This window comes from Microtus oregoni, unplaced genomic scaffold, assembly GCF_018167655.1.
Source record: "Microtus oregoni isolate MIOR12 unplaced genomic scaffold, Mior012 000002F_ref0000024, whole genome shotgun sequence".
In the NCBI taxonomy this organism is placed as follows: domain Eukaryota; kingdom Metazoa; phylum Chordata; class Mammalia; order Rodentia; family Cricetidae; genus Microtus; species Microtus oregoni.
The window spans coordinates 12,627,828-12,641,929 of record NW_024543061.1 but is presented as its reverse complement, the minus strand read 5'-3'; the positions used below and the strand labels follow the sequence as shown (position 1 = coordinate 12,641,929).

Here is a 14,102-nt window from a genome sequence, read left to right as displayed (position 1 = left end):
TGGGGGCAAAAGGGAACAGGGGTCTTTGGGGTCTTTGCAAATGGCCACGGATGGCAGACATAGCCCTGCCTGGTTGCTAGACACAGGGAAGTAATGTTCTCCCCTGTAACCAGATTGGCCACCACCAAAGGCCTGGCTACTGCCCCTGCTGGACCAACCAGGTAGGCTCAAAGAGGGTACCCTTGTGGCCCCAGAGTCCTCAGGCTGAGGGAAGGTGGCTAGCTGGCTCCCGGCACCCAGGATGTAGTGTGCCTGGTCCCCAAAGGGCACCGGTTTGAGGTTTTGGCTTGCTCCTTTGGAAACGGAAAAGAAAGAGGGAAATGGGAAAGGACACAGAGAAGAAACAGGAGGTGACAGGTGGCACAAGAGGGGATCTGGAATGCATGTTATGTTAGGGCGCCTCTACAGCTGCTGTCTGTGCTGTGGGGCCTGGGGCTCCTCGAGCAGAGGGTCTGCTTTGGAGAAGTTCATCTCCAGGATGTGCCGCTGTAAATGCCGCACCCACTCTTCCTGGATGGAGAGTGGTCCCTGGAATTCCACTTCACAGAACCTGCACTTGAGGGTATAGATGTTGCCCACAAACTTGACCAGTGATGTCTGGGGGGAGGGGGAGCGAGGCACCAGGGAGGGGACTGGCCGGACCCGGAGTGGGGGTTGCCGCACCTCTTTCAGCTTCTGTTGCAGGTCATTGGCATCCTTACCACCCCGAGCTGCAGAGGCATCTGATGGGCCGGCTTGTCTGCGTTCAAATTTGTTGATATTTTGCCGTTGGTGCTCCTCTGACTTCACGGTCCCGGGTGGTCTGGTTGCCAGAGGCCGTTCACCACTGTCAGCTGCCCTGCCAGCCTCAGGCCTCAGTTCCCCCCCAGCACTTCGGCCAACCCGGGACAGGCCCCCAGGTGTCAACCCCAGGGGTGGCCGTTTGTCACTGTCATGGCCAGCACTGCGGAACTTCTTGGTAAAGGGGCGGCCACTCTGGATGTAGCTTTGGTAGGCACCCACTTTCTGGGGCCAGTGTTTGATCCGCTCACTCAGCGTCTCGATGGGGGAGACGTCGACTCGCCACTCTGTCACACCGAACTGCCGAAGGTGTGCCCTCGCATGGCTGGCTAGGGCTTTGCGGTTTTCAAAGTAAAGGCCACAGAGCTCACAGCAGGCCTCGGTGGAGGAGTGGGAGGTCTTCTCATGGAGAATCTTTGCCTTGAAGGGCAGTTCAGCCTGGATGTAGGTCTTGGCCTTGACCTCTGCTCGGAGGACGCGATCCTCCTGATCATCCTGTAGGGGCCATTTGGTTGCCGCTGGGCCCAGGTAGCTGGTGGTAGAAGGCTTAGCCCCTGTGATGGACGACAGGCTGAGCTCCGGGGGAACCTGGGCCGGCCCAGCTCCTGGTTTTCCAGGTCAGCTAGCCAGGGGTGACAGAGACCCTGTCTGGGGAATGCATAGCCCCAGGAGCTGCTGCCGGGGAGCCATCCTCAGCCAGAGCAGGAGCCAGGTCTCCAGCTGGAGTCTCTTTCTTGATGAGGCGCAGCTTGGACTTCTTCTTCAGGATCTCTTGAAGTGTGTCAATAGGTGAGCCATTGACAGATCACTCAGTCACACCTATCTGGCGCAGGTGGGAGCGAGCAAGGAAAGGCCCTTGCGGTTCTTGAAGAACTCACCACAGAACTCGCAATGGATGTCACGTACTGGCTCTGTCCTGGATGATAGGTTCAAAGGTGCCATATCTTCTCAAGGCGTGCCCCAGGGACCCTTTCGTGTCTCAAAGCAGGCACCGCAGACCTCACAGGTGGTCAGGCTCTGGGCCTTGAGGTCTGGCAGCTCCTGTTTGCTGCCATGAGGAACCTCTGCAGCCACTTTGCTGCTCAGCCGACTGGCCATCGGCTCCAGGGTCCCAGAGACAGGCAAGCTCTTCTTTGGGAGTAAGGGAGACCCCAAGTCCGTGGCCACCATTGTGTTTTTCCTCAGAACAAAGGCCCGGCACGGGCCCGGGACCCTGCTCCGGCTAGGCCTTGGGCCCGTGCGGCAGCGCCGGGAAAACCACCGGGCCTGGACTGGGGGGAACTTGGCGAGGGCGCCCCCGTGGTCGCGCGCTCCCGGGTACTCCCCCCCCCCATGCGGCCCCGCCGCCGCCTTGCTCTCTGCTTTTGTCACTCGGCACTGGGCGTTGGAGGCAGCCATCTTGGCTCCCAGAAACCCTGTCCAAACTGAAACAGAGGCCTTCAGAGTCTTCTCAAGGAGGATGGGCAGAGAGTTGGGATGACGCGACACAGGCTATGATCCAGGTAACTCCACAATGACGGTCTGTGAACACAAAGTCTGAGAATGCAGCAGTTGCTCAGTCCACAAGGCTGGATGTCTCTGTTGGTCTTCGTTATGCTCTGGATTTCAGAAGAATGGGGCTCTCATGCAGTGAAGGAACAGATGTGTGGACGAGGCGAGGGCAAACAGGCAAAGAGCCACTCCTTGGTCATTTTAATCTGACCCCGTTTGAATTGGTAACTGTCCCAAGCCCAGGCACACAGAGACAGAGCTTGTGGCAGATCGGCTGTCCCTGTGACTGTCAGACAATGGCCACCCTTGGCAGGAGGTACCTGAGCATATGCCAAGTGGGAAAGAACTCAGCAAGCAGACACCCTGGGCTCTGGAATGGACCTGGAGCCTGGCCAGTTTCCTGTACCCACAATACTACATGTGTGTAAAGGGAAACCAGAAGAAAAATGTATCCTCAACAGAAGCAAAGAAAAGTGCTGAGACTTTCCCTTTGCTCTCACCTATGAGTCTAAATGGTCCTCAAACCCAATGGGAGGTGCGGGAGCCTTGCAGAAAGGGTCGCCCTGCCCTTCCACTCACCTCTTGCTTAGCCTCCACCCACATTTTATTGCCGTTGCCCAGATGTGGCAGAATTCACGACATAACACATGTCTGTCCGCCATCTACAAAGGCATGCGGCAAGGAGCCGCTGCAGACCCCGCCCTCCAGGAGAAGACACAATGTATCATTTGGTCATGAACTGACACTCTCACTTGAATGGGGTCATCTCTGACTGGAGCTTGCGAAGGGAAACATCCCAGACAGCATCCTCTTGCTCTGACAAATCTGTAGATCAAGCCGGTTGAGGCACCCCTATTTTCGGGTGGCTTTTAGAAAGTGCCATTGTCTTATGTTAATGTACCCTTAAAAACCAGGGAGGAAGTGTGGTCTTGGTGGGTGCTCCAAGGTACCAGTAGAAGGGCCCGAGTTTTCTTTCTAGCTCTATTCCTTGTTTGAGGAGCTCATCTGAGCAAGGGAGAGGGTATTGAGAATGGATCGTCCCTGCACCCTAGCTAGCCAGCAACTCCTCCCTAGTGGATGGCTGGGTGATGGAACTGTGACACCATTGTATGCTTCTCAACAGTGAAGATAAAAAAAGAATAACTACTGAGCAGAACAGCAACAGTAGTATCCCCGTTAGGAATTCCGAGAGGCCCGCCAAGGCTTGTTACAGGTCTACAGCAGCGGGAATGGATTCCTTCCTGTAGAAAAGGCCTTAAACCCAATCAGAAAGCAACTGGTTGCCCCACAATGATTGTGCCCATATTACCCCAGAGTGTATATCACACCTGGCAGTCTGGCAGTATAGCACAAGTGGTCTGCAGCTGAGTGAGACTGTTGGTGACAGAGTCGTGTGTGTCCCCGCGAGCAGCTTGCACAGCGCCTTCTGCCAGTATGAAAGCATCGCACACGGAGGAAGCCTCCGGCAAGGCCTCACTTGATTTCTCCATACCCTGCAGGGAAGTGTGTGGAGTCTTCAGTGACATGGTCTCACTGTCCACTTCTAGTGCAGCTAAGAACTGTGGCAATAACCCAGACTGTTTCGAAGTACAGACAAACTCTGAAATGTGGAGTTCCTTGCAAGCAGGACTGTTCTGAGGAACTTGGTAACCAGAACCACTCAGTGAGTGCACAAGGACAGTGTTGAAATCGGCAGAATTTCTGGGCCCGGAGACCACTCGTAGACTTTCAGGGAAAGCCGGAGACACAGCAAGGATGCTAGGAAAAGTGAGATGAATTACCAGAGCCCAGTCACACAGAAAGAACACTAACCCAATCTCTTTACCCTCAGCATAGATGCTTTCTTATGCCCCCGGCTGGGTCCAAAGGGTGACAATTAAAAATCCCCACTTCCTTGAAGTAGAAGAGACTGAACAAATATCAGGGTCCGCTTTGTAAAGCAGGTTGTGAGGCATTGGTTGCAGAAGCGCAATTAAACTACACAGTGCCAGCATACAACAGGTGCTCAATAAATGCAGGCAATGACTAATAGATGAGGCTTGTGTCAGTAAACATGTGTCCATCTAGCTGCTCTGAATGAGATTAGATGGAGCAAGACTTCTGTGGCAATACATACAGATACATGTGTTTACATGTCTGTGTGTATGTGAAAAAGAGTGTGTGTGCATGCCTGCCTGTGTGTGCCTCTGTGTGTATGAGAGAGAGAAGGAGAGAGCGAGAGCGAGAGCGAGAGAGAGAGAGAGAGAGAGAAAGAGAGAGAGAATGTGTTTGGTTGGATTCACAGATATGTTTTTCATGTGGTTACAGAAAGTAGACCAATTCATTTATAATTTGGAAATTTTTAGCATTATTCTTATTCCGTGGGTGTTCCCTCCCTTTTCAGGGTTTATTTTCCAGCAGTAATAGGAGATGCTACTGTGTGCTGTGTCTTTTTTGCTTGTTTGTTTTCTGAGCTAGGGTGTAGCTTAGACTGGCCTCCTACTTACCTTGTCAGGATGATGGTCTTAGAATCTTGATCCTCTTGCCTCTAACTCTGGGTGCTGGATTCCAGGTCAGTGCCACCATGATGGTTGGTCATGACCTTTCTTTCTCCTTCCTTCCTTCCTTCCTTCCTTCCTTCCTTCCTTCCTTCCTTTCTTTATTAGCCTTGGCTGTCCTGGAACTAGCTCTGTAGACCAGGCTGCCTTCAAACTCACAGAGATCCTCCTGCCTCTGCCTCCTGAGAGCTGGGTTAAAAGCACGCACCACCACTGCCCAGCATGTCATGACTTTTCAACACAACAATTCATTGTACATTTTACACAGAAAAACACACGAACACTTTTTTCCCTCAGAACTAAGCTTGCTTTGTCCTTTTGTTCAGCTATAACTATGCAGCACCGATGGGCAGGAAGGTAAAATAACCTCTCTCCTGAGGCCTCTCGAACACCAGAACCATCAGAGTACAGGTCTGGGAATATTCTGCTTGCTCTGTAATACATACTTCTCACAGGCAGATAATCCCCTTCTTGGGATTATCAACATAATGATATGTACTACATCTATAATGTAATAATACTTGCCCCACACTCAGGATTCAATTCATGTAGATATGGTGTGTGTGTGTGTGCGCGCTCGTGTGTGGAGGTGTGTGTGTGTGTGTGTGTGTGTGTGTGTGTAGGGAAGTGTTCAGGTATGTGGAGGGGTACTCACATGCATGAAGGTGCCCACGGAGACCAGAAGAGGGCATCAGATCCCTTGGAGCTGGAGTTACAGGTGGTTGTGAGCCACCTGACAGGGCACTGGCAACCCAGCTCTGTCCTCTGGAAGAGCCACTGAGCCATCTCCAGACTGCTTAGGTGTGTAGTACTTTATACTAGCTTTGTAAGTTTTCCCATTGTAGGGCTGGGGCTGAAGCTCAGGTGGTGGTGTACCAGCATGCCCCGGGGTCCTTCCCCAGCACTGTGTGAATGGGCTATGGAGCCTATGATCACAGCACAGAGTGACATTAAGCTCAGCTGTGACATATGAGACCCTGCCTCAAAAAGAGAAGTCATGGATTTTTTTTTTTTTAGTTTCCTTCTCGAACACCCATGCTTGACGACACTCGTTATATACTTTATGGCATATTCTTATTTATTTCCCTGGTACATGCTCATGTTTGGGGGCTTTTAACGAATTTGTGTATGTATGCGCTGGCTGCAGCACAGTCTGCAAGAGACAGACAGACAGACAGACAGACAGACAGTCAGTCACCGGTTACGATGGTGAGGAAGACTGGGTATCTGTCAGTGCACATCTTTGCTTTGTTCTTGACAAGAGCTATTAAAAATCCCCCAAACACTACAATTCAATTAACATTGGTCCCCAAGCCTGTTCCTCCTTCATGGCTGGTAATCTGTGTCCTCTGACGGCCATGGCTCTGTTTCCTCCCCTACCCCCACTGTGGTAACCACTGTTTCCTTATCTGTCTTCACAAACTCAGCTTTTGTTTCTCGACTTCACATCTAAGTGAGATTATACATTATTCTTTCTTCCATTACCCGTTTGCTTAGAATAACGCCCTCCAAGCTCATCCACGGTGTGGCAAACAGTGAATCTTCTTTTCCACGGAGCAGCAGCAGTCCTGTGTGTGTTGTATGAATCACGTTCATCAACCAATACCTAGGGTGTTTCTGTGCCTTGGGCATCGTGGACAGAGGTGCAGTGAGCACAGAGACCAGGCTAGCAGAGGGATTCCTGAGCCACATGGGCGTCTACCTTTAGTTTATCTATGTTTTTTAAAAAATATTTCTTTTCAATTCTGCATATGTGTTAGGATTCTGTGGTGTGAGTGCAGGCGCCCTTGGAGGTCAGAAGACGGGGTCAGATCACGTGGAGCTGGAATTAAAAGTGGCTGAGCTGCCCCAAGGCTTCTCTGGAAGAATAGTATGTGCTCTTAACCACCTCTCCATTCCCTTCTTTCTTTAGTTTTATCAAGAACACACATATGTAGTGAGGTGTGCCCTCGTGCACGCAGGTGGAGGTCAGAGGACAGCTCTCAGTTCTCTCCTGCCATGTAGGACCAGGGGATCAAGCTCAAGGCTCCATAGCAAATATTTCACCTGTAGAAACATCCCGCTGTCCTAGTTTGTCATTTCCTTAGGCACCGCCATACCGTGTTTCCACAATGCCTGCAGCAACCTACATGCTTACCATCGTGTGTTAACCGTCTCTCCAGCCCCATCACCTGGAAGTTTTATGGCTTTGGTATATTTAGTCTTTGCTGGCTGTGAGTTGGTGTTTAGTGTGGGACATTTTCCTAACAGTATTTATTGAGGATAGGGTCCTCTTGTGGACACTTGGCAAAAACTGTGTGACCCAGGGCTGGAGAGGTGGTTCAGCTGGTGAAATGCTTGCCTAGATTCAGAAGGCCATCTCGCCAGTCCCTGGCTTTCCACATCACCTTCCAGTCCCTGGCTCTCTGAGTCATACAGCTCCCTATGTGTCTGGTTTTGTGAGCCACCTCTGATCGTTTTTGGAATTAGAGTGTTCAAGAAACAAATAAAAACATTGTTAGATTTTTTTTAATAAATTTTAAATCAATTAATGAAACAAAAAGATGAATAATTTAAAAATAAATCTCTTGATACTTAAATAAAATGAAGTCTTTTTGGCAGGGGAAATTTTGCTTTTTACTCAGACACAGTGTGACCTTGAGGTGTCCTGCTCTGGCTGGCATTTGCCTCCTTGCTCGACTCTAGACACACGGCTGGGGATTCAGAGTTCTGTTTTCTGTGGGTGATCAAGTGGTTTTTTTTTGTTTGTTTGTTTAATAAAAACAGGGCCATATTTTACATTTTCTAAATCCCTCTTTTCCTCCCTACGTGTTTCCTGGTGCTCTTTTCTGTCCCGATCAACTTACCCCGCCTTGAAAATATCTGAAGTTGTAGAGACGTTGAATCTACCCAGTCTGCCAAAAGCCCCGTTCAGCTGCCCCCTGCACAGGGAAATGCTGTCTGCTTTCCCTGACGACCATGTGGCCCACTGTGAGCCGCAGCTTGCTGTTGCTGCTCAGAAGAGCGTTATCACACTGCATCTCACTAACCAAGGAAAGATCAAAATTCAAAACTCAAAAGTTCAGTTTCTACTGAACGTACGATATCACAAAGTCAAAAGAGTGTAAATCCAACCATTAGAAGTTGAGTCTGTCTGTCTGGCAATCTTGCCAACTCATTTTTTCAAATAAATTTTTTATATCTACCTACCTAGCTAGCTAGTCTGTGCATGGATGCAGGTACGTGCATGCATGTGGTGTGTGTGTGTGTGTGTGTGTGTGTGTGTGTGTGTGTATGTGTGTGTGTGCTGTCATGAGTACCTACTTGTGCACTCCACAGAGCACATGTGGAGGTCAGAGGATATCTTGTAGGAATCAGCTCTCTTCTTCCGTATTGTGGGTCCCAGTGATGGAACTGTGGGCATTAGGCCTGAGCATCCTTGTGCGACGAGTCACCTCAGCGCTCTCAGTTTATTCTAAGTCATTCTTCTGGTGGCTCATGATATTTTGGGGGAGTACCTAGCCAACGCTTATTTGATGACTCTCTCTTGATGAACTTGGGGTTATTACCAGTTACTTTCCACCACCCCCAAGGATAGCGGGACTCTTTGTCTTTATTCTTACAGAATGGTGCTTCTCCTATACCGGGGCTTCATTCCCAGGACAGCTGAGTTTGATCATGCCTTAACTGTCACAGTGTCACCAAGCTCTTCCTGCACAGCCAATGCACATCTTCCCACCATCAGCACCTTCGTCAAGGCTCCCCAGAAAGCAGCTTTTGAGAGGGGCTCTTGCCGCTTGTCTTCAGTTCAATGAACAGTGATGCTGACCTTGAACTTCTGATCCTCTTGCCTTGACCTCCTAACTTCACCTGGCTGGCTTTGCCCTTCTAACATTTCACCACCTACTGGCATGTGTATGCCTACGACAGTTTCCATTTGTCTCCTGTCACTCTGGTAACCAGGCTGTCCTGGAACTTGCTGTGCAGCCCAGGCTGGCTTCTAATTCATGAACCTTCTGCTTCCAAGCCCTGAGTGCTAGGACAACAGGTGTGTATCTCTACGCCTGGCTAAGAAAGATATTCTTTTATCGTTTTGTTTTGATTTGATATTTGATTTTTGGAGACAGGGTTTCTCTGTGTAGCCCTGGCTGTCCTGTCCTGGAACTCACTCTGTAGACCAGGCTGGTCTCTGCCTCCTGGATGCTGGGATTAAAGGCGTGTGCCACCACCGCCAGGCTTAGAAAAGATATTCTTAACTGAGCCTGGGTCACAACTCACGCTTCGAAAATGAGCTCTGCAGGATGGGCGTGGCGGCTCCAGTGTTCTGGAGGCAGAAGACAGAATGATCGCCAGTCGGTGCCAGCCTGGGCAACACAGTCACGAAACAAAACAAACAGCAAACCGAAAAGAGCTTTTGTGTAGATGAGAACCTGCGAGCCAGCCTTCCTCTCGTTGACACAGACACACGCAGGGTCCTAACAGAGACTGGATACTGAAAGTGAAGGAGAGGGGAGTGGACGTGTTTGGAATTAGTGTCCAACAGGACTGGCCAGGTTGAGATCTACTTGTTCACTGAGACACCGGTGTTCAGGATAATCAGGAGTAGTTAATTACAACTTTCCCTGGATCCACTTTGCCCTCGCTTGCCTCTCTCAGAGTGTGCACAGACACGCTCACTCTCGACTTCTATAGCTAAAAGCCCAACGTTGCCTCTCCCGTGTTGTGTACTGTTACCCAGCTGTCAGGCTTCCTGGCTCACCCAGAGACGTGGCCCAGCGAGCCTTTGATTTGGTATCTGTTGTCTCCTATAACACAAGGCAGACCACCAGATATGGGATGGAGAACCCACAAGAAACTTTCCACATGGACTTGCTTGTCCATTTTGTTTCCTCCTCCTCCTCCTCCTCCTCCTCCTCCTCCTCCTTCTTCTTTTTCTTCGTTTTTTTGAGACAGACAGGGTTTCTCTGTAGCTTTGGAGCCTGTCCTGGAACTAGCTCTTGTAGACCAGGCTGTCTTCGAACTCACAGAGATCTACCTGCCACTGCCTCCCAAGTGCTGGGATTAAAGGCGTATGCCACCAAAAAGCATTTTACTTCTGTGTGTCTGAACTGAGGCTGCAGTGTGACTTTGGGGTGAGTGCTGGATAATGGAAGGGTCAGCTCAGACTCCCCTTCTCTTGTCCCAGCTTGAAGGCAGGCAGAGTTTTGTGATGGCTGAGCTTCCCTTTGGGTTCCCCTCCACATGTCCCCTGCCTGTGGCAAATGTGGAGCACAAGGGTCCTGCCTGCCTTGAGCCTGGCCTGAGGTGGCCCAGCAGCCAGCTTCAGGCTTACAGGATGCTGGAGGTGCTGGGGAGGGGAGCGTTGGGGAAGGTGGGCCTCCCAGCCCACACCAGCTCTTCCCCACATCTCCTTTCCCCCACCCAACCACAGAGACCTTCAGAAAATCTCTTGTGAGAGGCTGTTAAGACTTCTCACACCCGATTCAAACCTCCTGCCTTGGGTCTTCCCATCTGGGCATTTTTTTCGTTCATTTGTCCAGGGCTGGAACTAAGGATTAGCCAGTGACCCATCCAGGCAGGTTATTCTCAAAGGTGGGCCTGAATCACCCTCCATGAGTGTCAGTTCCTGGGGTGGGTGGATCAGTCTGCAACGGATCTTCATGGCTGGCATACAAGTGCTCCGTTCATAGCTGTGTCTCTGGGCCCGTGTCCTTTCTTTGGTCACCAAGCTGGTGTCACTTACGCTGGGTAGACTGGGCATTCCCAGGTATCCGATGGCTTTGGGAGCGTGGAAAGCATGGCTTTGGGAAGCTGCTGAAGGGGCAGCCACAGGAGGGGCACGCCCTGGTTCAGTTCAGTAGAATCTGCTGTTGGGATCATAAAGACCTCTAAACAGCATTTTACTTGGTTTCTTTGGTTAGCTTCCTGCATCAAGGCTTAGGAGCATTGACAATGTGAAGAGAGGACAGGAAAAAGTCAGTGAGCTTCTGTAGGTCATGGCTCTGGCTGGTGAAAAGGACACTGGGAAATTTTTTTGCTAAGTGCCTGTGAGCAAGGCCCCATACCCTAGGGCCTGCTGGCTTGTCTTGCCCATAGTGTGCCCCCGACCCATGCAGAGGGAGAGCTGGGCATGTGGAAGGTGACCCAAATTAGGATATTTGAACTGTTATGAAGTTTCCCGAGGAAGAGGGCTCAGCCAGGCACAGTGCCATGCTCCTTTAAACAGCACTTGGGAGGTGGAGGGAGGAAGATGGAGGAATCAGTAATGACATTCGGGGATGCATAGCAAGTTGGGGGCCAGAACTAGATGAGAACCAGTCTCAAAAAGACAACAAAAACTAATACCCAAACCAAACAACAACCTCCCTCAAACAACAGCAAAACCACAAACAACAACAGCAAAACCAGATATGGAGACTATGGATGCAGATCTGAGTACGGGCACCCGTGTTATGGGAAGACTCCAGGAAACAATGACTCATGTCCTCAAGGGTGTCAGTGACGAACTGAGGAGGTTTCCCAAGAAATGACAGAGGAAATCTCCTTGTCCTTTACTGCCAGGAGAGGCCTGTGAACCCAGGGCTGTTTCTCTCTTTCTCTTTGACTGGGTGGTAGATTCAGATCTGCTTCTCAACCCACAAGAGCTGGGGAATCTCTTTCTGAAAACATGCCGCCCACTTCCTATAGGTGCTGAGGATCGGCTGTGGTGGGGAGCGCGATGAGTAAGGATGAAAGCGAGGGCTGGTGTCAGAGCCCCCTTTCCTCCTGTGCCGGGTCTGGGGGGCAGCGCACCTGCAGCTGAGCTTCTCTGACACCAGGGCTGTTTCCAGATGCTTCTCCTTGCTGTTGTCAACCCAGACCCCCCACTGGGCAGAGAGGAGACGTGTTAACATTCTAGATCCCAGCTCACAGAGGTTATATTGTACAGCCAAAGGCATCTCGGCTGCTAGCGAGGGGACTGCCGTGTTGGGGCCTCAGACACACTATAGGAATTTTCGTGCTGCATTTATGGAAGAAGTACTTTAATTTGTATATTCTAATGTTTTTTTCACAACTGCAATGAGTCTTTTCCAACACTTTGTCTCCACCATCATAGAATTAATATATGAAAGCACAGATCCCTACAAAAATCAGATCAAATACTCTTTGCGATGTTCTATACTTGGGCTTTTATTTTTATTGTTTTATTTTGAGATGAGGTCTCAAATTTATTATGGAGCCAAAGATGGCCTTAAATTTCTAACCCTCTTCTCTCTTCCTCCTGGGTACTGAGATTACAGGCACACACCACTACACTGGGTTTGTGAGGTGGTAGGAACAAACCCAGAGCTTTGTGCATGCCCGGTAAGCACTCTACCCTTTGAGCTACGGCCTCAGTCCCAGGACGATGGTTTTACAGAGCAGACACGAAAGTCTCCAGAGTTACTGCTAGTAACAGCTAAAAGGAAATTCCTCTTCAAAAAAATTATTTTGTGTGTATATGGTCTTTTGTCTGCATGAATGTCTATGAACTACTTCCGTACCTGGTGTTTGTAAAGGCCAGAAGAGGGCATTGGATCCGCCTGGAACTCCAGTTCCGAGTGGTTATGTGCCACACGCAGATGCTGGAATGGACCCTCTGGAAGAGCAGAGTCTCAGAGGTCCCTTCCTATGCACGTAAACATATGCTTGGTGACTCTGTAGATTACTAGAAGAAAATCCAATCTGCAGGACAGTGGGGTGACATTTTATTTCTTCTTTCTTTCTTTCTTTCTTTCTTTCTTTCTATCTTTCTCTCTTCTCTGTCTGTCTCTCTCTGTGTGTGTCTCTCTCTCTATCTCTCTGTTTTTCAAGAGAGGGTTTCTCTGTCCTGGAACTCACTCTGTAGACCAGGCTGGCCTCAAATTCACAGAGATCCACCTGCCTTTGCCTCAGAAGTGCTGGGATTAAAGGCATGTGCAGACACCACCTGGATCATTTTTTTCTTACATATTTTATATTTTAAATATTTAGTATATATCCTTTGAGACAAGCCAAGTGGCCCTGACTGGCTCTTTGGGTGCTGGGTTGAAGACGGCATAGACTCGTTTACAAGCTGGACCACAGTGTATCTAACTGGCTCCTCATTACCTTTTGTTTTTTTTTTTAACACGTTAGGTTAAAAAAAATGTGTTTTTTTAACGTGTTCTGTGGTCATTTTTTGTTAGTCATTTTTGTTGGTCATTGTTCTAGCCAATTTTAGGCTACCAAGCAGAACCACAAGGAGCAGTTCACTGTGTTTTTCTTTGTGCATGGAGTGTGACCTATTTAAAATGAAGGCCGAGCCCAACGTAATATCATAATGCATATATTAAAGACCTATAGGCAGTGGTGACAGCCCAGTTCCCTCTTCTGTACAACAGTCAGGTGCTGGGTACAGACTTTGCACTGCAGCTCCTGACCCTTGGCAGCCAAGCTTGATCCAGCTGAGCCTTCCTAGCAGCTGCCTGCACAGCAGGCGGGCAACCCCTCCTGCCAGCCAGCCCCGCCTGAACTTGTCAACAGCAAATGTAAGGGGGAGGCTCAAATATTACAGTCTGAGGTGACCTGAACAACCATGAGGTGTGCTCTTCCTTCCGCTGCGGACAGGTTATGAGCCTCCCTGGAGCAGAGGTTGCACGCAGTGCAGCTAGGGCGAGAGACCACCTTGACACTTTTCTACTCTTCCAGCAGTCTTGGGACACAGCCTGTCATTTGCAGAGAGCCCCTGCTTCCCTCGAAGACATCCTGCACCTACACTGATCCCCCACACCCAGTTCTGCCTCAACTTCACCTCAGAGGCAGGAGAGGCCCTTTCTCATGGGCCATCTTTCCTCCTGTGACTGTCAGAGACCTCAGAACACAGCCCAGTTTGCTCTCACCCTTCTCTGAAGAGGCCCCGAAGAGCATGCAGGATGGGCCATGTCACAGTGCTTCTGGGAATGCACATGTCAGTTGCAATGTTTTTTTGCCTTGCTAGTCCTAAGCTTCTCCAGGCCGTGGAAGGGGCAAACAGGGACTTTTTAAATTTGGGATTCTCCCTCTCCACTCTGAGTCCATTGCTCCTTGGTCACTCCCTCTTTTGACACAGAGGCTAAACATGATTAGTAAATGAATCGATCATAACTCTGGTTCTACCACTTTGCTTTGGGACAAGACTCCTGTCTTGATGCAGGAGTCCCTGGGCCTTAACTTTCGTGAGCAGCTGCTGAAACAGAAATAGGGAGGGACACATGGGGACGTAGGTGCTAGATTTTTAGGGCTCTTGTCTGTAAAACCTGTTACCTACCAAGAGTTCTTCTCCATAATTATCAGCTG

The 14,102-nt window shown here is 49.9% G+C and overlaps 1 pseudogene; it reads right to left on the bottom strand.

The window, feature by feature from the left end:
* Positions 1–391: 391 nt before the first annotated feature.
* On the bottom strand, positions 392–2,178 carry LOC121443003 (annotated as a pseudogene).
* Between the last annotated feature and the right edge of the window lie 11,924 nt (positions 2,179–14,102).